This window comes from Cucurbita pepo, unplaced genomic scaffold (assembly GCF_057944985.1).
Source record: "Cucurbita pepo subsp. pepo isolate OVF unplaced genomic scaffold, ASM5794498v1 scafford_44, whole genome shotgun sequence".
Taxonomy (NCBI): Eukaryota; Viridiplantae; Streptophyta; class Magnoliopsida; order Cucurbitales; family Cucurbitaceae; genus Cucurbita; species Cucurbita pepo.
Window position 1 is genome coordinate 23,242 of NW_028257949.1, and position 27,649 is coordinate 50,890.

General features: G+C 35.9%; 5 non-coding genes across 5 annotated transcripts; all 5 read left to right on the forward strand.

Annotated features, from left to right (window-relative positions):
- Nucleotides 1-4,799: 4,799 nt before the first annotated feature.
- TRNAP-AGG (transfer RNA proline (anticodon AGG)) lies at nt 4,800-4,871 on the forward strand. The gene has a single exon. It is a non-coding gene; the product is annotated as a tRNA-Pro (tRNA).
- A 100-nt stretch (nt 4,872-4,971) lies between these two features.
- On the forward strand, nt 4,972-5,043 carry TRNAL-UAG (transfer RNA leucine (anticodon UAG)). The gene has a single exon. It is a non-coding gene; the product is annotated as a tRNA-Leu (tRNA).
- Nucleotides 5,044-17,769: 12,726 nt separating this feature from the next.
- TRNAP-AGG (transfer RNA proline (anticodon AGG)) lies at nt 17,770-17,841 on the forward strand. The gene has a single exon. It is a non-coding gene; the product is annotated as a tRNA-Pro (tRNA).
- Nucleotides 17,842-17,941: 100 nt separating this feature from the next.
- TRNAP-UGG (transfer RNA proline (anticodon UGG)) lies at nt 17,942-18,013 on the forward strand. Its single transcript has one exon. It is a non-coding gene; the product is annotated as a tRNA-Pro (tRNA).
- Nucleotides 18,014-23,169: 5,156 nt separating this feature from the next.
- On the forward strand, nt 23,170-23,242 carry TRNAA-UGC (transfer RNA alanine (anticodon UGC)). Its single transcript has one exon. It is a non-coding gene; the product is annotated as a tRNA-Ala (tRNA).
- The last annotated feature ends 4,407 nt before the right edge of the window (nt 23,243-27,649 follow it).

Here is a 27,649-nt window from a genome sequence, read left to right on the forward strand (position 1 = left end):
CAAAACATTGCATAAAGAGGGGAAGGAGACAATTGAGAAACAAAATTTCAATGTTGCTACAAGAATTAACAAAGGACGGAATGAAATCATTTTTCGAACTAGTAACTGGGTTTGGATACATTTTCGCAAGGAGTGATTCCAATCTCAAAGGAAGACAAAGTTACCTCCAAGAGGGGATGAACCTTATCAAGTCCTTGAAAGAATTAATAACAATGCATATAAAATGACATAAGGGGATCGAGATTAAATCTCAGCCACTAACTTCTTTTGTGGGAGACTATAAATACCCACAAATTATTATGTAAAAATCAGATTTATGAGGAATGAAATTGATCTCTGAAGTTGAGAAGTTCCCCTTCGAAACTCGAGCATCGCGTGTGAGCCATGCAGTCACGCTTTGACATTGTGTGGTTGAGTGAAATTCTCAACCTTCTACTTATTTTTGGGATTTTTTTTCTCCGTATTCATTGTAATTTATTGTGATACAAACAAGTTTATTCTTGTAGGGAATGTATTAAGCACATGGATTTATTAATTACGGTGAACTTTTGTATAAAACGAAGTAAATACAAATGGAGTAACATGAGACAGAAGTAAACATAGTAATAAAAAGAAACTACATAAACTTAAAGGAAGTTAATCCCATGTGAAGTTAACATGACAATAATAGATCCACTATATTGAGGTTGGATAAATTTCATATATTGAGGTTGGATAAATTTCATATATTGAGGTGCGGAAAACATATACACATGGGCAACTAAAAATGATAGATCAACTATAAGGGCATTTGGTCTAGTGGTATGATTTTTTTTTTTTTTACAAATTAGGTGGAATGAACAAACAAAAATAATGAGTTTAAAATTACCAAACAAAATATCAATTTTCAAATGGAATGGAGAATAAGACCATTTGAAAAAAGAAAAGGACAAAAGAAAAATATTAAATACATTTTCAACTAATGCATTTGGTTGAGAGATATTATGGCCAATATAAGAAAAATATAGCATTAACTAATTTTCATGGACACATTTGGATCCTTAGCATACTAAAATGACTGTTATTATTGGTATCAAACCAATAACAATTCATATCAGCTAAATCTTCCAATTGATAATTAGGCGAGAGAAAGAACTTGAATTAATTTTTATATCTATCAACATGTGGATATAATAAGATTTGAAATTATGTATTTCTATTTCTAGAATTGAAACAAAAACATGTGGATAAATTTCAAATATTGAGGCCCATAAAAAATATGGACCAGCAACTAAAAATGATAGATCCACTACAAGGCATTTGGTCTAGTGGTATGATTCTCGCTTCGGGTGCGAGAGGTCTCGAGTTTGATTCTCAAAATGCTCCCAACAATTATATAAAATTGAAGCATGCAATATAATAAGATTTGAAATAGGTTTTTTTTAAACCTTGAACCAAGAAGTAATTGAGATGGATATTTGGAAAGAAAAAAAAAAAAAAAAACTATATTTAATTATAATTTAAAGTGTCTTTATAACATGTTAATTGAAGAGAGCAAACAACAAGAATAAACACACAAAGGAAATTTGTGTATGTATGATTCTCTTCAAATCTTGGAAACTATGAGGATTCCTCTCCTTTCTTGACATAAAGACTTACTTTTTTGGGATTTGGACGATAAACAGTCATCTACTCTTACTCCTACTCCCTTCTCTAAGAATCAACATAGCATAATCATTCCATGAAGGCCGAAGTAGTCTTATAAAAGAAGATGAGGCTACCACTTTCAAATCATTCCATGAAGACTTGAGAAAGTTTTGTAAAAGAAGATGAGGGTACCACTTTCTATTGCAGAATTTCTATGTGAATAGAGAATGAACCATATTCTTGGGAGACAAGATAGAGCCTCGAGCCTAACTTCAAAGGCATTACACAAATTGTTCTATGATATTTTTTCTAGGAACTCTTTGTTATGTTGTCCGTTGAAGGTTTCAGGAAAGGGACACAGATTCTCTATTGCACTGATCTCCCAATAGAAGTTTTACCTAGGTCATCTATCGTCACAACCCTTTTAAGGAAGATACGCCCAAATAACCAGTGAACAATAACATTTAAAGAAGTTTGAGAGAGCGAGAAGAGGATTGTGATAGAAGTTGCCCTAGGTAAAACTTCTTTAAATGTCTTAGCCAATCATGACCTCATAATGAGGAGTCTCTTGGACAACAATAACATATGGACAACAAATGTCTTAGCCAATTGTGACGGTCATGATTGCTCAAGGCGTGTCGCCCAAATAATCGGTAAACAATAACATTGCACAAATAACCGCCTTGGACAACAAATCGTTTACAAGAATGGCTGAGACATGCAACATGCAACCACAGGCAACACGCCTTGGGCAATCATGACAATGACATCTGCCCCCACACAATTTATTGGATGAGGCTGACTTTAGGTCTCTCGATGCGCTTCCAGCTGATCTCATAATGAGGAGTCTCTTCCAACCTACTAGGTGCTGTTGAAATCACTTCTCGGTTTGTTGAGTCTTCATGTCTTCTCTGTTCGTGTCGTTCCTACTTTCTTCGCTTGAAACTTTTTTCTTATTTGTATGACGTCATACCACCTGCTTCTGCTTGATGCCTTTTGGGTCGAAATAATAACGTTTCAAGTTACTAACATGGACAAAAAGGTTAGTCCGCATCCATAAGAGAAATTGGATTCTATATGATGTCTTCATAATCTTATGGATAACTTTAACTAGTCCATAGTATTTTCACACCAGTTTTTGGTTCTTGTTGCTTTGAACTCGAAGTTTATCTGAACTTAACTTATATGAACTCTTTATTTTTCTTGAAATTATTGTGGTTGACGCTTCCGACTGACCCTTCTCTTCATCCGTCTAGATGATATTTCTGTGTGAACAGGTGTTGCTTCAGTGGTTTGTTTCTGTCTCCCTTCTTCAGTATCTAACCTTGTTTTTGTCTCTTCTGGTGGGGATAAATCCATTATCTGACCTTGTTTTGCGTCGTGGTGTTCATGTAGTGGCAACAAGGTTTCTATTGAGGTTGGCTCACTCGAGCTCCCCTTTTTAATTACAACAGTAGCAGCAAGCGTAGATTCATCATGGCTATGATTCTTTTTCAACTGTAGTATCGACATCATTTTCAACCCTCTTGGTTGATGGATGTTTTTCTGATGATCATCGGGTTAGACTCCATTACTACTAGACATTTTGCTAGGGGCATGTAAATGACTTTGTGTTTCAGCAGGACGTTCATTCCTGACACGACGTCGAAGTCATCCATTTCAACTATCACTAAACAATTTGCCTAGTCCAAGGCTCCAACTTGATTAGAGTTCTCATTGTGACTCCTAAGACAGGTAAAGCTTCCAATTTGACGGCGTTCATCTTTCCTGTATCTTGATGCCAAAGGATGTTAAAATATTTTGCATCTGTCTCCATCATGAGTTGTGGGTGGCTTTAGAGTTGACAATGGTGTTCCTTACTACTTTGTGCTTTACCCAAACCTCGACATACATAATATATATATATATTCATTTAACTATAACACATATGGTCCATGAAAGAATTGTAACTCTTATGCTCATTAATATTATAATGGCTACTACCTAAATTATTACCTAAAGTTGATAATTGATGTCCAATTAGCCAACCCTAAATTTGTAATCATTGTGGATTGATTGAAATTACAATGGAAGTAGTTTAAACTCCTAGTACCTTAAAGGAAGTTGGTCTCTTCTAATAAAACACGAAGTTCTCTTTAATATCATTAATACAATTATGCTAGACATGAAACTACAACTGCGTTCAATTTAACTCCATTTTATTGTCATCTTGAATGACGTGTGAATATATATTCTTGATTTACCTTGATATTTCATATTAGTTAAGCTTTTTGCAAAATCACAATTAGACAACAACAAAGATGAACTTTGGTCTGTTTATTATTTTAAAGAAAATTTCTTTCTCCATCTTATTCCTAATAACTCTGCAACTAAATTCATATTATGTTAAGAAACAAATTTTTTACTCGCAAGAAGTAAAATATGCAACTTTAACTAAAATTTCATCTAAACAAATTTTATTGCCATACAACATAGATGACAATTATAGCCTTCAAACAAAAACTAGAGTAGTTGTGGTGAACGGGATAGAAACTCTAGTGTTCATCCATAATATACAACCACTACCTAAATTATGACCTAAAAATTTGAAAACATAAGTTTTAGTTGAAAATTACATAAAACAATCCCCTAAATCAAAGAACTCGTGTCTAATTAGTAAACCCTAAAGATAGTAGCTAACATAGAGTAATTGAAGCTCCACATGAAGTAATTTAAAGTTCCAGTTACTTAACTAAAGTTTATCTCATCTTAATGAAGCATGAGTTGCACTTAAGTTATGAAATATTTATAGACTCCAACTCTTAGTACTATTAATGCAATTATATTTCATATGAGTTTGTCATAAATCAAACTATGATACATTCAATACAACTTCATTTTCTTGTCATACGAAGCAAAATAGAAGAATTAAATCAAACAAACTGACGAACTAAGCCGAATAAATCCAACCCCAACCCAAACTGATTAGTTTGATTCATTTGTTGGGTTGTAGTTTATTCGATAACACTTGCATATTAGAACAATTCAACATTACATGCCTTACTTACAAGTAAAATACTAGACCATCAACTTTTTGTTTTATAGTCCAACAACCGCTCAAGAAAATAGATTTCAAACTTGAGAGAAAAAAATATATTGAGTAGGAGTTAAAAATGTTGCATTTTTTTTAGAAAGGGCATTTGGTCTAGTGGTATGATTCTCGCTTAGGGTGCGAGAGGTCTCGAGTTCAATTCTCGGAATGCCCCTATGTTCATTTCTCAAAAGATGAGCCTTAGAGAAAGAGAATGCTCTTATTAATATCATTTACTTGTGTACTCCACGATATATGTTTATAGTCCATATTAGGGGCATTTGGTCTAGTGGTATGATTCTTGCTTTAGGTGCAAGAGGTCTCGAGTTCGATTCTCGGGATGCCCCTCCAAAAGATAAAAATGACAATTTTGAAAGAAAAAAAAAAACAAAATGAAATAAAAATAGTATAGTCATCAATGGGGCCTAACCCAAAGGAATGCGTGGCAATGAACAACTTCAACTTATATAAATTTCATATATTGAGGCACGAAAAATATATAGACTTGCAACTAAGAATTATAGATTTGCTATAAAGGCATGTGGTCTAAGTGGTATGATTATCCTTTTGGGTGTGAGAGGTCTCAAGTTCGATTCTCAAAATGCCCCCAACAATATTATATCAAAATGAATTATGCAAGATAATATGATTTAAAATGTGGTTTTTAAACATTGAACCAAGAAGATCGTCTCGAGTATCAAAATGAATTATGCAAGATAATATGATTTAAAATGTGGTTTTTAAACATTGAACCAAGAAGATCGTCTCGAGCCGGACTTCGAAAAGAGCATTACAAAAATTGTTCTATTATTGTATTCTTTCTAGAACTTTTCAGTCAAATAGGTCATCTGTTGTCACAATCCTTCATCTGTTGTCTAGGAACTTTTCAGTCAAATAGGTCATCTGTTCTCACAATCCTTCATCTGTTGTCTAGGAACTTTTCAGTCAAATAGGTCATCTGTTCTCACAATCCTTCATCTGTTGTCTAGGAACTTTTCAGTCAAATAGGTCATCTGTTGTCACAATCCTTCATCTGTTGTCTAGGAACTTTTCAGTCAAATAGGTCATCTGTTGTCATCTGTTGTCACAATCCTTTCTTTTTAGGAACGGAACTTTTCAGTCAAATAGGTCATCTGTTGTCACAATCCTTTCTTTCTAGGAACGGAACTTTTCAGTCAAATAGCCTTCATCTGTTGTCTAGGAACTTTTCAGTCAAATAGGTCATCTGTTGTCACAATCCTTCATCTGTTGTCTAGGAACTTTTCAGTCAAATAGGTCATCTGTTCTCACAATCCTTCATCTGTTGTCACAATCCTTCATCTGTTGTCTAGGAACTTTTCAGTCAAATAGGTCATCTGTTGTCACAATCCTTTCTTTCTAGGAACGGAACTTTTCAGTCAAATAGGTCATCTGTTGTCACAATCCTTTCTTTTTAGGAACGGAACTTTTCAGTCAAATAGGTCATCTGTTGTCTAGGAACTTTTCAGTCAAATAGGTCATCTGTTGTCACAATCCTTTCTTTCTAGGAACTTTTCAGTCAGAAAGGTCATCTGTTGTCACAATCCTTTCTTTCTAGGAACTTTTCAGTCAAATAGGTCATCTGTTGTCACAATCCTTTCTTTCTAGGAACTTTTCCGTCAAATAGGTCATCTATTGTCACAATCCTTTCTTTCTAGGAACTTTTCAGTCAAATAGGTCATCTGTTGTCACAATCCTTTGTTCTATTGTATTCTTTCTAGGAACTTTTCAGTCAAATAGGTCGTCTGTTGTCACAATCCTTTGTTATATTGTATTCTTTCTAGGAACTTTTCAGTCAAATAGGTCATCTGTTGTCACAATCCTTTATTCTATTGTATTCTTTCTAGGAACTTTTTAATCAAATAGGTCATCTGTTGTGTACTCCACGATATATGTTTAAACCCCTTACCTTATCAGTCATCAGGCAGGTTTTTGGTATCATATATCGAGATAATTATTATGAAAAAGCTATTCCACTAGTGTGACTTAGATACCCTTTCTTGTGATATCGGTCATGCTATTTGAATAGCCTGAAGTCATCATAGCCTCTCCACCGGTTTCGAAGACTCCTTCGGCATCAATATGCTCCAATGAAAGAGATCAGACCCTTTCCTGAACTAGAACCGAGCACAAAATGCCGAGGAGAAAGTCGAAAGCGAGCTCTTTTCGCGTATACGCAATCTCGAAACCCAATTAGCTCAAGGACTGTCTCCTCAACCCTGGCAAGTATGAGTGCTTGGTAAGAGAGAATGTCGAATGAAAAAGACATTCGATTACGGCAACATTCGCAATTACCAAACTGCACTAAACCTAGTAGAGATCTTCGACCTAACAATAATGCAACTTCAAGCCCATTTAATCAATCCGCTTTGTACCTTATTGTTGACCGAATCGGATGCATGCCAGGCCTAAATTCTCTCTCAGTCACTTGGAGACGAAAGGAAGATCAGATCCGAAGTTTACGAATCGAAGAAAAAGTGGATCTGAGTTCTACATGCTTTCATTTTCAAAAGCTTCGCTTGCCTGCAGTACTTTATTTAGGATGTGCAACAATACGGTCTGCACATACGGTCATCTCTCAGCCTATTTAGGATGTGCAACAATACGGTCTGCACATACGGTCATCTCTCAGCCGTGTACAGAGAATTCCTTGATCATTTTCTTGGCGGATAACACAAATGACCTTCCAATATTCAATCTAATGCTCTCCAAACTAAGCCATCCCAGATAACATAAAAAATGAATAATGGTCAACCTATGCCAATTGGATCGAACACGTGACCTTCAGATCTTCAATCTGACGCTCTCCCAACTGAGCTAAACCCGCAACATTAGAAATAAAAATTCATGAGTAAAGATATTTTTGCTGATTCATTGAGATTTTAAAAAGAAATAATGACTAATTTTTTATTGAATAGTCAGGTTATGCAAATAGAAACAAGTGCGGAAGGTATTTCCGCTAATTAATTGAAATTTTAGAAAGAAATGTCACTAATTTTAGATTGAATAGTCAAATTGTGCAACGTGAACCATGTGTGGTGAACGTGGATCGAACACGAGACCTTCAAATCTTCAATCTAACGCTCTCTCAACTGAACTATCCACACTAACGTAAAAAATAAAAATTCATCAGTAAAGGTATTTTGGCTACTTCATTGAAATTTTAAATAGAAATAATCACTAATTTTTAATAAGATATTCAAGTTATCCAACTTGTATAAGGTGTGGTGAACTAGAACACGTTAGGTATTTCCGATAATTCATTGAGATTTCATAAAGGAACAATGACTAATTTTAGATTGAATAGTCGGGTTATGCAACTAGAATCGGGTGCGGTGAACGTGGAGATCAAACACGTGACCTTCAAATCTTCAGTCTAACGCTCTCCCAACAGAGCTATCCCCGCTAATATTAAAAATGAAAATTCATAAGGTATTTTCGCTAATTCATTATGTTTAAGAAAGAAATAACTTGTATAAGGTGCGGTGAACTAGAACACGTTAGGTATTTCCGATAATTCATTGAGATTTCATAAAGGAACAATGACTAATTTTAGATTGAATAGTCGGGTTATGCAACTAGAATCAGGTGCGGTGAACGTGGAGATCAAACACGTGACCTTCAAATCTTCAGTCTAACGCTCTCCCAACAGAGCTATCCCCGCTAATATTAAAAATGAAAATTCATAAGGTATTTTCGCTAATTCATTATGTTTAAGAAAGAAATAATCACTAATTTTAGATTGAATAAGCAAGTTATGTTTTTAGATTGTATAGTCAGGTAATTATCTTGTATTAGGTGCGTTGAATGTGGATAAAACACATGTGACCTTCAAATCTTCAGTCTAACAATCTCCCAACTTAGCTACTCTTGCTAACATTAAAAATGAATATTCATCAGTAAAGGTATTGGGTACACTTCTGGAAATTCAACAAAAGGCAATAGTATTAGACTGAGATGCCAGATTTAAATTTCGCTTCTGGAAAATTAAACAAAAGGAATTGGGTACGCAGTTATAGTATGACATTCCACCCATAAACAGATGGTCAAACAGAAATGCTCAAGCAAATATTGAAAGACATGTTGAGGGTATATGTGATGGAATTTGTAGGAAGCTCGGATAAGTACCTACCCCTTATGAAATTCGCATATAATAATACTTGCCAAGCCAACATACAAATGGTCACATACGAGGTTCTTTATGGACGAAGATTTCGATCCCCTATCTTTTCGGAAGAAGGGGGGCAAACGACAACTATTGGGCTAGAGCTGGTGCAAATTACCAACGCCGCAGTCCAGAAGATTAAAGCTAGGATACAAACCGCACAAAGCTGAGAGAAAAGGAATGCAGACCTAAGGCGCAAGGACATGGAATTGTAGGTAGGGGATCATATATACCTAAAGGTAGCACCCCAAGAGAGGGGTGCTCAGGTAGGGTAAAAAGGGGAAGCTAAGCCCTAGGTTTATCCCTCCCTTTGAGATATTAGAAAGGATTGGATCTGTGGCCTATAGAATCGGGCAATGCCCAAACATGTCTGCAGTACATAATATCTTTCATGTATCCATACTACGGAAGTATACCCTAGATCGTTCGCATGTACTGGCTCATGAAACTCTCTTCTTGAGAGATGACCTAACGTATAAAGAAGACCCGATTCAAATAATAGACAAGAAAGTCAAATGATTGAGAAACAAGGAAATCTCTCTCGTTAAGGTCCTATGGAAGAATCATAGAGTAGAAGAAGCCACTTGAGAAACAGAAGGCAAATAAGAACCTTGTACCCTGACCTATTTTAGAATAAGCACTTTCGATGACCGAAAGTTTTCAAAGGAGAGGAGAATTTGCAACACTCAAGGTCTCCAATAAGAGACAGTGTATAATCCGTACAAGGTTGTATCTAGAAGCAAAGAACAAGTAAAATTGAAAAAACATTAAGAAAATGGCACTTTTTCTAATTTTTATAAACTTCCCGAATCATTAAATTTTTTATAGAATAAGAATTACAAGGTGCTTAAAAAAGGAAGGCTCCAATCGGAGAAAACTTTTCTAGCAGAAGATTCAGAAAAATAAAGAATGAAATTATAGAAATTCTAGACGTTTCAGTGATAGTGGAAAATTCGTCTATAAATTATGAATTAGGGTAGACTATTAGGGGCAAGAAGCAAGCTTAATCGAGTACCCAATCGAGAGATACAAGTTTTTTGTTTTGGGGCATCGTGTTCATGGGTTTACCTCGAATTCGAGAACTATAGTCCACTATTCATTTTCAAACTTGTTCCTGCACCTTCTAAATAAGTTTGGTGAAGGAAAGAGGTCCTCAAAGTGCTAGTAGGTTTTCACACGAATTAGTCCACGTTAGGTTACCCTCTAATGTTGGTCGTGGATGACTGGACTTTGGAGTGTGGGCCATGTACTAACTTCTATTTTTAATCTAGTATTTTTCTTCTTCTTTTGAGTCTGCTTCTTATTTTGTGTTTGTAACGAATATGTATATGTAACACCCAAAAAATGAAGAAAATTAGCTCCCATAAGAATAAGCCACTCATGAAAGACCCAAAGGATAGAAAGGAAAAAAATTAAAGGATTAAGCAAGAACAAAGGACTTAGTTAAGTCACTCGTGTACCACCCTTTTGAAAAGAATGGGAAAGGAAAAAGTAAATCAAAAGGGCAAAAAAGTCATTTTATCAATTATCAAGAATCTTTCCAGATTTGTAATTCCTTATCTAGAGGAATATCAAGATTAAAAAAAAGCTAAAAATGATCAAAAAGTGATGAGCAATTTGTAGAAAAATTATAATTTTTCGAGAAAAATAATAATAAAATATTTGGAAAGTGGCAAATTACCAAAATACCCCTAGAAGAATGGATAATTACAGAAATGCCACTATAATTAGAATCAGAGCATCTACCGTGACCATCCGAGCAAAATCCTTCGAACTCAAATTTCAACCGTCGGATCTCCTCCAAACTTTGCTATGATCTAGAACGAACACGCACGGATCATCACATCCAACGACTAGTATTCAAAGCCATGGTCGGTAAGGATATGATCGGAGTTGATATCTCCGAATAATTATCCAGAAAGTTTGATCTCTAAATAACAAAGATTCTGGAGCTCTCAATGTCGGTTTAAGCTACTCCTATAAAGTCTTAAGTAGGAGCAACAATACGGAATAAGAATCGAGAAAGGTCGATCCCCCAATCGAAGGCAATAAGCGTTTAGATTGTGGGTCTCCTACTCTCAGGTTTCTTCCAAATTCGAGAGCAATCCTCCACCATTTCTCTTCAAACTTCTACATAACGAAGAATCTGGAGCTCTCACTGTCGGTTTAAGCTCCTCCTATAAAGTCTGAGTAGGAGCAACAATACGGAATAAGAATCGAGAAAGGTCGATCCCCCAATCGAAGACAATAAACGTTTAGATTATGGGTCTCCTACTCTCAGATTTCTTCCAAATTCGAGAGCAATCCTCCACCATTTCTCTTTAAACTTATTCCTACCGTTTCTCAACAAGATTACCCACAAGTTCTATGAAGGAATAGAGTGCTGAAAGTGCCTAGAAACCATTCCCCCAATTCAATCAGCCATTGAAGAACTTCAAGAAAAACTTGAAAATCCAATCCGAGGATACATGATGATTCGTCGAGCAAGAATGATTCTAATCAGTTTCCGCACCTACAAGGAATGCTTCCATAGAAGACCACGAAGAAAAATAACCTCGAGAGCGTGTCGAATTGAAGGAAATAGGTTTCAAAATTAAATTGGGGATAAGAGTCGAATTCCTATCTACGATCTCTTTTCCTTCAAATTAAGGATTCCTCTAACTTCAGAGGAAGAAGTTGAGTAAACTTGAGGAAGGAATCGAGAGATGAAACATCGTAGAACAAGCTACCCAAGAGATCGAAAATTTGGCATTTTGAGTGAGTTGCATACCGAGAACAATTTTTGGAAATTAAGGTCTTACACTCAAAGACGTTCCTCCAAACCAATTCCTTTACCCTGAAGAAAGGATATGGAAGAGGTTCAATGAAGAAATAGGGCCTTGAAACCCCTAGAATCGGCTACCCAATAAGAAATCCTTTGTTTTATCTCCAGCGATAAATCAGATTTTGGATGAACTTTGGAACCGAATATCTTAGGCTACTATCCACGAGAAGGTATCAAATCAAATCCCTAGCCCTTCCTTGTAATACCCATCTTTAAGTTTCACGAAGAAATCGAGGAGAGAAATGCTGTAAATGTGGCTGGACAGGCCGAGTTTTTAGATGGCAGCGACGCGAAAAATGCGCATCTTCTTCCTGTTGAGAGGAAGAAAACGATGATATGGCCAGTTCAACTTAACTGTCCAAGTCAACTTAAAATTTGACCTTTTCTCGGGTTTTCTCAATTTTAACCCTATTCTAGACCGATTCTCATAGAAAATCTTATGGTTTCAGAAACTAGAAACAATAAGGAGTATGTGGAAGGAAATTTGAAGTAAGTCAGATACTAGAAGCTCAAGAATGGACGTCCCAAACGTCGACGACGAGGCAAGTAGCCACCTTGGACTTTTTGTTAAGAAATAAGTAGAAATTGCTTGGATTTTCATATGAACCCTAAACCAAGTATGAATTAAGGATATATGAAAGAAAAATTCAAAGAACCGTGAGTTAAGACCCTGAACCGATCAAATAGCTCGAGATTTAAGTAACGTTAAAATAACCCACTATATGAGCTCCGCTGCATATCAAATTTTAATACTGAGCATATTATATTATGTTGAGGTTAGATATGAAATTTGGTAGTCATTGGATAAGGATAAGTAGGTAAACCAAGAAACGGTGCAAAATGACTATAATGCCCCTAAGGTAATTTACCTTCGGTTCATGACCTAGATGACCTTCAAATGCTATGAAATTCATCAGTAGATCTTATTTTATGAAATGTTATATGAATTCTTATCCCAAGAGGTTATATAAGGTAACGATGTTTGGGAGTAATTGGAAAATTTTAGTTAGCGAAACCAAGATATGGGAGAAAATGCTCATCACGATCCATATGACCTTTGCCATGAAGCACGATGTTTATAAGTTCTGTAGTCAATGTTGCCAATGTTTGCTGCACACAAAAACGATAGGGATGTTAAATTTTTAAGTCAGTTTTAGAGAGTATGGTGGATAAATTGGGTACCAAATTATTGTTCTCAACTTCATGTCATCCTCAGACTCATGAGAAAACTGAGGTAGTTAATAAAATATCAGCAGCATTGCTTAGGGCTATTATTTATAAGAATATTAAGTCATAAATTGGGTAACAAATTATTGTTTTCAACTACATGTCATCTTCAGATTAATGAGCAAACTGAGGTGGTTAATAGAACACTAGGAGCATTGCTTAGGACTATTATTTGTAAGAATATTAAGTCTTGGGACGAATGTTTGCCACTCATTGTTCTCTTTTTGAAGTTGCTTACGGATTTAATCCACTTACGCGTCTTGATTTGCTTTCTATTCATTCTAATATTTTTGTGAGTAAAGCAGCCACAAGTAAGGCAAATGGGATCAAAACATTGCATAAAGAGGGGAAGGAGACAATTGAGATTTCAATGTTGCTACAAGAATTAACAAAGGACGGAATGAAATCATTTTTCGAACTAGTAACTGGGTTTGGATACATTTTCGCAAGGAGTGATTCCAATCTCAAAGGAAGACAAAGTTACATCCAAGAGGGGATGACCCTTATCAAGTCCTTGAAAGAATTAATAACAATGCATATAAAATGACTTAAGGGGATCGAGATTAAATCTCAGCCACTAACTTCTTTTGTGGGAGACTATAAATACCCACAAATTATTATGTAAAAATCAGATTTATGAGGAATGAAATTGATCTCTCAAGTTGAGAAGTTCCCCTTCGAAATTCGAGCATCGCGTGTGAGCCATGCAGTCACGCTTTGACATTGTGTGGTTGAGTGAAATTCTCAACCTTCTACTTATTTTTGGGATTTCTTTTCTCCGTATTCATTGTAATTTATCGTGATACAAACAAGTTTATTCTTGTAGGGAATGTATTAAGCACATGGATTTATTAATTACGGTGAACTTTTGTATAAAACGAAGTAAATACAAATGGAGTAACATGAGACAGAAGTAAACATAGTAATAAAAAGAAACTACATAAACTTAAAGGAAGTTAATCCCATGTGAAGTTAACATGACAATAATCGTAGGTTCTAAAGCACAAAAATATGTGGATAAATTTCATATATTGAGGTTGGATAAATTTCATATATTGAGGTGCGGAAAACATATACACTATAAGGGCATTTGGTCTAGTGGTATGATTTTTTTTTTTACAAATTAGGTGGAATGAACAAACAAAAATAATGAGTTTAAAATTACCAAACAAAATATCAATTTTCAAATGGAATGGAGAATAAGACCATTTGAAAAAAGAAAAGGACAAAAGAAAAATATTAAATACATTTTCAACTAATGCATTTGGTTGAGAGATATTATGGCCAATATAAGAAAAATATAGCATTAACTAATTTTCATGGACACATTTGGATCCTTAGCATACTAAAATGACTGTTATTATTGGTATCAAACCAATAACAATTCATATCAGCTAAATTTTCCAATTGATAATTAGGCCAGAGAAAGAACTTGAATTTATTTTTATATCTATCAACATGTTTGCTACTTTTATCTAAAACTTGATCACGAATTTTTCTTATTTGCATTGTAAAATTATGTATATCTATGGATATCATTTCTATTTCTAGAATTGAAACAAAAACATGTGGATAAATTTCAAATATTGTGGCGCATAAAAGATATGAGGATTCCAGCAACTAAAAATGTATGATTCTCTTCAAATCTTGGAAACTATGAGGATTCCAATCCTTTCTTGAAATAAAGACTTACTTTTTTGGGACTTGGACCATAAACAGTCATCTACTCTAACTCCTACTCCCTTCTCCTAAATCAACATAGCATAATCATTCCATGAAGGCCGAGGTAGTCTTATAAAAGAAGATGAGGCTACCACTTTCAAATCATTCCATGAGGACTTGAGAAAGTTTTGTAAAAGAAGATGAGGGTACCACTTTCTATTGCAGAATTTCTATGTGAATAGAGAATGAACCATATTCTTGGGAGATAAGATAGAGCCTCGAGCCTAACTTCAAAGGCATTACACAAATTGTTCTATGATATTTTTTCTAGGAACTCTTTGTTATGTTGTCCGTTGAAGGTTTCAGGAAAGGGACACAGATTCTCTATTGCACTGATCTCCCAATAGAAGTTTTACCTAGGTCATCTATCGTCACAACCCTTTTAAGAAAGATGCGCCCAAATAACCAGTGAACAATAATATTTAAAGAAGTTTCAGAGAGCGAGAAGAGGATTGTGATAGAAGTTGCCATAGGTAAAACTTCTTTAAATGTCTTAGCCAATCATGACCTCATAATGAGGAGTCTCTTGGACAACAATAACATATGGACAACAAATGTCTTAGCCAATTGTGACGGTCATGATTGCTCAAGGCGTGTCGCCCAAATAATCGGTAAACAATAACATTGCACAAATAACCGCCTTGGACAACAAATCGTTTACAAGAATGGCTGAGACATGCAACATGCAACCACAGGCAACACGCCTTGGGCAATCATGACTATGACATCTGCCCCCACACAATTTATTGGATGAGGCTGACTTCCAGCTAATCTCATAATCAGGAGTCTTTTCCAACCTACTAGGTGCTGTTGAAATCACTTCTCTGTTTGTTGAGTCTTCATGTCTTCTCTGTTCGTGTCGTTCCTACTTTCTTCGCTTGAAACTTTTTTCTTATTTGTATGACGTCATACCACCTGCTTCTGCTTGATGTCTTTTGGGTCGAAATAATAACGTTTCAAGTTACTAACGTGGACAACAAGGTTAGTCCACATCCATAAGAGCAATTGGATTCTATATGATGTCTTCATAATCTTATGGATAACTTTAACTAGTCCATAGTATTTTCACACCAGTTTTTGGTTCTTGTTGCTTTGAACTCAAAGTTTATCTGAACTTAACTTATATGAACTCTTTATTTTTCTTGAAATTATTGTGGTTGACGCTTCCGACTGACCCTTCTCTTCATCCTTGTAGATGATATTTCTGTGTGAACAGGTGTTGCTTCAGTGGTTTGTTTCTGTCTCCCTTCTTCAGTATCTAACCTTGTTTTTGTCTCTTCTGGTGGGGATAAATCCATTATCTGACCTTGTTTTGCGTCGTGGTGTTCATGTAGTGGCAACAAGGTTTCTATTGAGGTTGGCTCACTCGAGCTCCCCTTTTTAATTACAACAGTAGCAGCAAGCGTAGATTCATCATGGCTATGATTCTTTCTCAACTGTAGTATCGACATCATTTTCAACCCTCTTGGTTGATGGATGTTTTTCTGATGATCATCGGGTTAGACTCCATTACTACTAGACATTTTGCTAGGGGCATGTAAATGACTTTGTGTTTCAGCAGGACATTCATTCCTGACACGTCGTCGAAGTCATCCATTTCAACTATCACTAAACAATTTGCCTAGTCCAAGGCTCCAGCTTGATTAGAGTTCTCATTGTGACTCCTAAGACAGGTAAAGCTTCCAATTTGACGGCGTTCATCTTTCCTGTATCTTGATGCCAAAGGATGTTAAAATATTTTGCATCTGTCTCCATCATGAGTTGTGGGTGGCAATAGAGTTGACAATGGTGTTCCTTACTACTTTGTGCTTTACCCAAACCTCGACATACATAATATATATATATTCATTTAACTATAACACATATGGTCCATGAAAGAATTGTAACTCTTATGCTCATTAATATTATAATGGCTACTACCTAAATTATAACCTAAACTTGATAATTGATGTCCAATTAGCCAACCCTAAATTTGTAATCATTGTGGATTGATTGAAATTACAATGGAAGTAGTTTAAACTCCTAGTACCTTAAAGGAAGTTGGTCTCTTCTAATAAAACACGAAGTTCTCTTTAATATCATTAATACAATTATGCTAGACATGAAACTACAACTGCGTTCAATTTAACTCCATTTTATTGTCATCTTGAATGACGTGTGAATATATATTCTTGATTTACCTTGATATTTCATATTAGTTAAGTTTTTTGCAAAATCACAATTAGACAACAACAAAGATGAACTTTGGTCTGATTATTATTTTAAAGAAAATTTCTTTCTCCATCTTATTCCTAATAACTCTGCAACTAAATTCATATTATGCTAAGAAACAAATTTTTTACTCGCAAGAAGTAAAATATGCAACTTTAACTAAAATTTCATCTAAACAAATTTTATTGCCATACAACATAGATGACAATTATAGCCTTCAAACAAAAACTAGAGTAGTTGTGGTGAACCGGATAGAAACTCTAGTGTTCATCCATAATATACAACCACTACCTAAATTATGACCTAAAAATTTGAAAACATAAGTTGTAGTTGAAAATTACATAAAACAATCCCCTAAATCAAAGAACTCGTGTCTAATTAGTAAACTCTAAAGATAGTAGCTAACATAGAGTAATTGAAGCTCCACATGAAGTAATTTAAATTTAATGTTCCAGTTACTTAACTAAAGTTTATCTCGTCTTTAATGAAGCATGAGTTGCACTTAAGTTCATGAAATATTTATAGACTCCAACTCTTAGTACTATTAATGCAATTATATTTCATATGAGTTTGTCATAAATCAAACTATGGTACATTCAATACAACTTCATTTTCTTGTCATACGAAGCAAAATAGAAGAATTAAATCAAACAAACTGACAAACTGAGCCGAATAAATCCAACCCAACCCAAACTGATTAGTTTGATTCATTTGTTGGATTGTAGTTTATTCGATAACACTTGCATATTAGAACAATTCAACATTACATGCCTTACTTACAAGTAAAATACTAGACCATCAACTTTTTGTTTTATAGTCCAACAACCGCTCAAGAAAATAGATTTCAAACTTGAGAGAAAAAAATATATTGAGTAGGAGTTAAAAATGTTGCATCTATTTTAGAAAGGGCATTTGGTCTAGTGGTATGATTCTCGCTTAGGGTGCGAGAGGTCTCGAGTTCAATTCTCGGAATGCCCCTATGTTCATTTCTCAAAAGATGAGCCTTAGAGAAAGATAATGCTCTTATTAATATCATTTACTTGTGTACTCCACGATATATGTCTATAGTCCATAATAAGGGCATTTGGTCTAGTGGTATGATTCTTGCTTTGGGTGCAAGAGGTCTCGAGTTCGATTCTCGGAATGCCCCTTCAAAAGATAAAAATGACAATTTTGAAAGTAAAAAAAAACAAAATGAAATAAAAATAGTTTGGTCATCAATGGGGGCCTAACCTAGAGGAATTCGTGGCAATGACACAACTTCAACTTATATAAATTTCATATATTGAGGCACAGAAAATATATAGACTAGCAACTAAGAATTATTGATCTGCTATAAAGGCATGTGGTCTAAGTGGTATGGTTATCCTTTTGGGTGTGAGAGGTCTCAAGTTCGATTCTCAAAATGCCCCCAACAATATTATATCAAAATGAATTATGCAAGATAATATGATTTAAAATGTGGTTTTTAAACATTGAACCAAGAAGATCGTCTCGAGCCGGACTTCGAAAAGAGCATTACACAAATTGTTCTTTGAGAAGAGCATTACACAAATTGTTCTATTATTGTATTCTTTCTCGGAACTTTTCAGTCAAATAGGTCTTGTTCTATTATTGTATTCTTTCTAGGAACTCAAATTGTTCTATCATAGCCTCTCCACCTATAACGAAGACTCCTTCGGCATCAATGTGCTCCAATGAAAGAGATCAGACCCTTTCCTAAACTAGAACCGGGCACAAAATGCCGAGGAGAAAGTCGAAAGCGAGCTCTTTTCGCGTATATGCAATCTCGAAACCCAATTAGCTCAAGGACTGTCTCCTCAACCCTGGCAAGTATGAGTGCTTGGTAAGAGAGAATGTCGAATGAAAAAGACATTCGATTACGGCAACATTCGCAATTACCAAAGTGCACTAAACCTAGTAGAGATCTTCGACCTAACGATAATGGAACTTCAAGCCCATTTAATCAATCCGCTTTGTACCTTATTGTTGACCGAATCGGATGCACGCCAGGCCTAAATTCTCTCTCAGTCACCCGGAGACGAAAGGAAGATCAGATCCGAAGTTTACGAATCGAAGAAAAAGTGGATCTGAGTTCTACACGCTTTCATTTTCAAAAGCTTCGCTTGCCTGCGGTACTTTATTCAGGATGTGCAACAATACGGTCATCTCTCAGCCGTGTATAGAGAATTCCTTGATCATTTCCTTGGCGGATAACACAAATGAAATCGCTTCCCTGACCGCCCATCTTATGAGTCCATTCTTGTCTTGTTGGTTTGTTGTACTATTCTATACCTCTCTCGATTGATAGAAAGACGTTCAGGAGCTGGGAGGGCCTATCGTGAGGGAACTTTCCTTTTCACTGTAGACAAAGGTAAAGCGGGAGCTGCATATGTCCACTGTGATCAAGGCAGAGCGACTCCATCTTTAAAAGATGTTGGTTTTATCAAAACTGTTAGATCCGCTTTCGTTAAAGAAAAAATAGGAGCTCTTGGTTTGGCCGATGCGATTCGTATGGCAATGCGGACTCGACTCATGATGAGGATTCTGCTTTTCATACTGCTGCTATGAGCCGAAAGAGCTGATAAGCTATCTCGCTAAATGAAAGAAAAAAGCACGTACGCGTTGACCTTGTTACAAGGGGCGGGGGCCAGCCAAAGAAGGTTAGTCGGACTAGGTTAGGACCCTGATCCGGTTTAGCTATGTTCTTCCATGCGAGAATGTATGCGTATCGGTATCCTCTTTAGAACCGGTTGCTTCCTCTTTTTGTTTATACGTTTGGAGAAACCTGCTAAGCCTGCCTTTCTTATCAGGTGTGATTCAATCTTTCAGCTCAAACTTTCCTATCGTCCGACGGAAAAGGTAGGAGTACGACTACCTTTTCCTTTTCTTTCTCGAGCCATGGGATCATTCAGTTTCTACCAAAAAGATCACTATCTATTAGTTGCCGTAATCGAATGTATTTCTCATTTCACGTTATCTCCTCCAAGAGGGTTGGCCTTACAGGAGATCTAGCAGCCTTTCTTTCCCTACCTGGTATGCTTTCCCGCTTATTGTGCAACTAGCCAACTAGCCAAAGAGAGAGGGAGAGGGATCATGTCAATCAATTTGTATGTGCAGTTTGTCCGTCCTATACTTGCCTGCTTAGCTTTCTTAGCCAACATCTCCGGTTTCTCCCGAACCAAGAGGTCCTGCTTATCCATACCCAAAAGTCACACTTTCAGCCGAAAGACTGATTTTTTTCATAAAGTCGGTTCATAGGTCAAGAAAGAATGAAGCTGCTTACAGGGACAGTCATGCGATAAGTCTTTTCATACTCGCCTTTTCTTTAACCCTACTATCAACCTAGCCATTCTCGCTTGTTGCTTTAAGGGGTCTCCCCACTGTAGATTACTTGGATTGGTTCTCGCGTCCTTGTGCCAAAAAGGATGGGCGAGTTTGGTTTGAATGTTCATCGATTGGGTGGATCCATATGCTCCGGGGGGGGGATGAGACAAGGTGTAGCGCAGTCTAGTCAGCGCATCTTTTTTGGGTATGTTGTCCGCTAAAGGTTTTAGGAAAGGGGGTACAAATTTTCTACATAGGTCATCTGTGGTCACAATCCTTTTAATTTGTGGTCACAATCCTTTTAAGGAAGATGCTCCCAAATAATCGTTGAAAATTAGCCTTTAAAGAAGTTTCACAAAGCAAGAAGAGGCAGAACAGAGAATAGGAGTGAGTCGTGCAAGGAAGAAAGAACTAGTAGGTTTAATTTGGGTTCGTTTGAACTAAAAAATGAACCAAAATTTTTCAAACGAACCCAAATTTAAGACTCACTAGCCCAAAGTCCATATGTGGTAAAAAAAAAAAAACCTTTCGTGGCCCAACCCTTATTCGCAGTCCGCATCCAACAATTTCTTTTTCAACCTACACGTATGCTCCAGGCCAAACTCACGTAACTAGTCAGAAGATGCGGCCCACAACTGAACGGAAGACAAGTGTCACAATCGCACTCTTGCAGTAGTGAGACAATGATTATGTGACATTTGTTCTAATCCAATGAACAAGTCAACCATGCAAAATTTAGACTGAACGAACAATAGCAGTGTATGCTCGAATCACGTTTAGAAGAAATATTTTAGAAAACGTGAGCGAGGAAATACATTCAAAACAATTTCAAATAAAGCAATGTTATAAGCTAAAAGTGAAGAAACAACAACTGGTCACGTTCTCCTATAGTACATTTTGGGACATTTTAGTCCTGATGGGTGTAGATATGATTTTGAGGACTAATCATACACCCCGTATTGGCACAACAATAATAGTAAAGGCCTATCTAAGATGAAAGCAAGTAAAACGTGTTTGGAATGAGCATGCCACCATGAACCACAAATCGTTTACAGGAATAGCTGAGACATCTAACATGTAGCCACAGGCAACATGCCTTGGCCAATCATGACCGCGACATCTGCCCTTACACAATTTGTCAATATCTCTATCAACCGGCTCTTCATAAACTCAACGTTGTAGGATGAGGCCGACTTTAGGTCTCGCGATGCGCTTCTAGCTGATCTCAGTATTGAGGAGTCTTTTCCAACCTACTAGGAGCTATTGAAAATCAATTCACAGTTTGTTAACTCTTCAAGTCTTCTCTGTTGGTGTCTTTCCTACTTTCTTCGCTTGAAACAATTTCTTCTTTGCATGACGTCATACGACCTGCTTTTACTTGATGTTTTCTTGGTCGGAATAATAACATTTCAAGTTACTTACGTGGACAACAGGGTTAGTCTGTATCCATAGGAGCAATTGGATCCTATATGATGTCTTCCTTATCTTGTGGATAACTTCGACTAGTCCATAGAATTTTCGCACCAGTCTTTGGTTCTTGTTGCTTTGAACTCAAAGTTGATCTAACCTTAACTTATCATAACTCTCTATTTGCTTTGAAATTATCGTGGAAAGTACGGGGATCAATACCTTGCATCTCCAATTGAATTGATTACTACATATATTATTTCTTTTCAATTTTTTCTTATTTAGGACATAATGAGCCAGGATAGTTTTTCATTTTCAGATGACGAGATGTCTAGGACTTTGTGACATAAGAATTGTGGGGATATAGCTTAGATGGTAGAGCACTCGCTTTGCATGTGAGAGTTATGGGGATTGATACCCTGCATCTCTAGATTTTCTTCATATTCACTATTATTGATGATGGGAAATTTAGGGTTTTATGATGCAAGAATTGTGGGGATGTAGCTTATGATGGGAAATTTAGAGTTTTATGATGCAAGAATTGTGGGGATGTAGCTTAGATGGTAGAGCTGATTTAGCATGTGAGAGGCAAAGGGATATCCCCATCTTCAAAAGAAACTATTTGTTATTAATATTTTACTTCTATTCAACCTTTCCTTATTTATGACATAATTAGCGGAGATATTTTTTCATTTTCACTAGAATTGATAACGGGACATTTAGGGTTTTCTGATATAAGTATTGTGGGAATGTAGCTTAGATGGTAGATTGCTTGCTTAGCATGCGAGAGGTATGGGGATGAGATTGATACCCCATATCTCCAAAAGAAACTATTCGTTATTACTATATTATTTCTATTCAATTTTTCCTTATTTATGACATAATGAATAGCGTTATTTTTTTTTATTTTCCTTATTATTGATGACGAGATGTTTAGGATTTTGTGACATAAGAATTTTGAGGATATAGCTTAGATGGTAGAGTGTTTGCATCAAATGTGAGAAGTACTGGTATCGATACCATGCATCAACAAAGGAAACGATTACTAAATAAATTAGTTCTTTTAAATTTTTCCTTACTTACGACATAATGAGCAGGGATAGTTTTTCATTTTCAATATCATTGATGACGGGAAGTTTAGAGTTTTTTTATGTAAAATCATGGGAATGTAGCATGCGAGAGATACGGGGATCGATACCTCGCATCTCCAAAAGAAACTATTCGTTATTACTATTTTATTTCTATTCAATATTTCCTTATTTATGACATAATGAGTAGCGATATTTTTTCATTTTCACTATTATTCATGATGAGAAGTTTAGGGTTTTGTGACATAAAAATTGTGGAGATGTAGCTTAGATGGTAGAGCGCTCGCTTTGCATGCGAGTTGTACGGGGATTGATAACCCGCATCTCCAAAAGAAAGTATTTAATTTGTTATTATATTTTTTCATTTTCACAATTATCGATGCCTCGCATCACCAAACCAAACTATTTGTTAATATTTTGATATTTTTTTATTTTCACTATTATTGATGATGGGACATTTAAGGTTTTATGATGTAAAAATCAAGGGGATGTAGCTCAGATGGTAGAGCGCTCGCTTTGCATGCGAGAGGTACGGGGATCGATACCCCGCATCTCCAGAAATAAGACTATCTATTATTAAAAATATATTATTTCTTTTTCCTTATTCATGACATGTTGGGTAGCAATATTTCTTCATTTTCACTATTATTGATGACGGGAATGTCCATGTTGTTTCTTTTCACCATGTTGTTAACCTAAAATGTCAGAAATGACCACCTACTCTTTGGAGACCTTATCAGTTTCCTCTACAAAATATCACCTAAAATGTCACCGTATTTAGTGTTTGATACTCTTTGACTTAACCCTAGGGTTCTATTTACGGTGAACTTGTGATTATTTTTGTCAAATTATATATTTGAATACCTAATACATTAAGATATAATATCTTATTTAAATAATATTAAAATGTGGTAGAATATCATAATATATGTTTAATTAATATGAATATCATTCAAATTTCAAATATATTTTTTTATTTAATGTTTATGATACACATCAATTATTTTAATATTTAACATATCAAATACGTTAATATGTTTTGATATTATACTTCAAGACTATAGGAACTTTCTCAGAGGACCTGAGAGTTACATCGGCCCACAATGCATCTCATGGACGATGCAAAACTATGGTGGCGCTTGAAGGTGAATTGTATAAAAAACTGGTCATGCACCAAAAAATTATGGGAAGACCATTGATGGAATTGAAGCAATCGACGCTCCCCTGTATGGGTTTCCAATCAAAGACCTAATGTTTGATGTTGACTCTTTTGAAGAAAGAGTCACGTGATCGAACAACAAGAAACGTGGCGGTATCTCTGAGAACTCTATCACACACATAAAAAAAACGTGTCGAAGACATTACACAGAAAATCTGGCTTTCATCGAGGAGACCAGAGTTTGATTCTCGACAATGAAATTTTATTTTCTTATTTCTTTTATTTTATAGTTTCATCTTTTGTCACCAATTATATTTAAACTTTACCTAGGTTTGAGAAGCACTATAATGGATGAGTTCAATAGTATCTTAAATTCAAAAGACTTTTATGAATTTGATTTGAGAGGCACTATAATGGTCAAGTTCAATAGTACCTTAGATTAAAAAGACTTTTATGAACTTTGAACCTTTAATAGTGTTATGTCATAGATATTTGGTTCAATTTCAACAAGTGAGGTTGAGGTCATTCAAATGGTTAATGTGATAATTCGGTCATTTTCAAGGTCTCTTTTGTTGAACGCCATCATGGCTGAGATGACTGAGATGAGCACCAGAGTGAGTTTGACAAGGAGGGTCGTAGAGAACCACACCCCAAGCCAAGCTCATGTTGGGCTTAACAAACTGAAAATCCAAAAACACAAACCCTTAAATGGGAACCAGGATGCTAAGGAATTAAAAAAACTTTATTTTTTACGTTGAACACTACTTGAAGGTTACAGGAACTTGCTCATAGGACCTAAGAGTTACGTTGGCCACAATGCATCTCATCGACGGTAGCGCTCGAAGGTGGATGATATAAAAAATGGGTCATGCACCATAAACTCATGGGAAGACCGTTGATGGAATCGATGCAATCGACGCTCCCCTTGATGGGTTGCCAATTAAAGACCTGACGTTTGATGTTGACTCTTTTGAAGAAAAAGCCACACGATCGAACACCTCGAAATGTCGTGGTAGCTCTAAGAACTCTATTATACGACCTGAGAGTTGAGGGCTACAGGAACTTTCTCATATGACCTGAGAGTTACATTAGCCACAATGCATCTCATGGACGATGCATAACTATGGTAGTGCTCGAAGGTGAATGGTATAAAAAATGTGTCATGCACCATAAACTCATGGGAAGATCGTTAATGGAATCGATGCAATCGATGCTCCCTTGGTTGGGCTACCAATCAAAGACCTAACATTTGATATTGACTCTTTTGAAGAAAGAGCCACACAATCGAACAGCTCGAAACGTCGCGGTAGCCCTAAGAACTCTAACACACATAGGGAAGGACGTGTCAAAGAGTTAGACATTAAGCAAAAGATCATGCTAAAACTCTTCAGCGATCTGACAAAATACTTCGGGACATCTACACCAAAAATCCATTGTCGTCCAGCAGTCAGGATATCTGGTTTTCACCCAGGAGACCCGGGTTTGATTCTCGGCAATGGAATCTTATTTTCTTATTTCATTTTATTTTACAGTTCCTATCTTAGTCTAAAAAGACTTTTTATGAACTTCGTACCTTTGTCATAGTTATGTTATAGATATTTTGTTCAATTTCAAATGGTTAATGCGATAATCCAGTCGTTTTCGAGGTCTCTCTTGTTGAACGACATCATGGTTCAGATGAGCAGGTGATTCAAATGGTTAATGCGATAATCCAGTCATTTTCGAGGTCTCTCTTGTTGAACGACGTCATGGTTGAGATGAGAAGGTGATTCAAATGGTTAATGCGATAATCCAGTCGTCTTCGAGGTCTCTCTTGTTGAACGACGTCATGGTTGAGATGAGAACTCGAGTGAGTTTGACAAGTTGGGCTGTAGAGAACCACACCTCAAGCCAAGTTCATGTGGGCTTAACAAACTTAAAATCCAAGAACCCAACCCCTTAAATGTAAACTGAGATGCTAAGGAATTAAAAAGCTTTATTTTTTACGTAGATCAATACTTGAAGGTTACTGTTACTTGCTCATAGGACCTAAGAGTTACGTTGGTCGCAATGCATCTCATGGACGATGCAAAACTATGGTGGCGCTCGAAGGTGAATGCTATAAAAAATGGGTCATGCACCATAAACTCATGGGAAGACTATTGATCCAATCGATGCAATCGACAATCCTTTGGATGGGTTGCCAATCAAAGACCTGATGTTTGATGTTTGATGTTTACCGTTTTGAAGAAAGAGCCACACGATCGAACAGCTCAAAACGTCGCGGTAATTCTGAGAACTCTATCACACACATGAAAGGACGTGTCGAAGAGTTAGACATTACCAAAAACATCATAGTAAAACTCTTGAGCGATTAGACAAAAGACTTTAGGACAACTACACCAAAAATTCATTGTTGTCCAACGATTTGGATATTTGGCTTTCACCTCGGAGATTCTGGTTTGATTCTCTGAAATTGAATATTATTTTCTTATTTCTTTTTATTTTATAGTTTCATCTTTTGTCACCAATTATATTTAAACTTTACCTCATTTTGAGAGGCAGTTTAATGGTCAAGTTCAATAGTATCTTAGATTAAAGACTTTTATGAACATCGTACCTATGTTAGTGTTATGTTTTAGATATTTTTTTCAATTTCAAAAAGTGGGGTTGAGGTGATTCAAATGGTTAATGCGATAATCCGGCTATTTTCGAGGTCACTCTTGTTGAACGCCATCATGGTTGAGATGAGAACCCGAGTGAGTTTGACAAGGAGACTCGAATTTAAACTTTACCTACGTTTGAGAGGCACTATAATGGTCAAGTTCAATGGTATTTTAGATTAAAAAGACTTTGTTAGTGTTACGTTATAGACATTTGGTCAAGTTCAACAAGTGAGGTTGAGGTGATTCAAATAGTTAATGTCACTTTATTTGATTCAAATTGTTAATGTGATAATCTAGTTGAATAGTTACAGGTGAACATGGAGATTAAACACGTGACCTTCAAATCTTTAGTTTGACACTCTCCCAACTGAACTATCCCTGCTAACATTAAAAATAAAAATTCATAAGTAAAGCTATTTCCAATAATTCATTATATTTTAAAAAGAAATAATAATCAACTAAACTATAAGGTGCAATGAATGCAGATAACATAAAAAATTAATAATCACAAGTTTTAGATTGAATAGGCAAGTTAATTATGCAATGTGAACCAAGTGCGGTGAACGTGGATCGAACACGTGACCTTCAAATTTTCAGTCTGATGCTCTCCCAAATAAGCTATCCCCGAAATCATTAGATATGAAAATTCATCAGTAAAGATATTTTCGCTGATTCATTGAGATTTCAAAAGAAATAATGACTAATTTTTTTATTGAATAGTTAGGTTATGCGTTTAGATTCTGGGTCTCCTAACCTCAGATTTCTTCAAAATTCGAGAGCAATCCTCCACCATTTCTAAAAATTTGACATTTTCTCGGGTTTTCTCAATTTTAACCCCATTCCAGACCGATTCTCATAGAAAATCTTATGGTTTCAGAAACTAGACACAATAACGAGTACGTGGGAGGAAATTTGAAGTAATTCAGATAGTGGAAGCTCAAGAATGGACGTCCCAAACGTCGACGACGAGGCAAGTAGCCACCTTGGACTTTTTGTTAAGAAATACTTGTAGAAATTGCTTAGATTTTCATATGAACCCTAAACCAAGTATGAATTAAGGATATATAAAGAAAAACCCAAAGAACCGTGAGTTAAGACCCTGAACCGATCAAATAGCTCGAGATTTAATTAACGTTAAAATTGATGGTGTTAATATAACA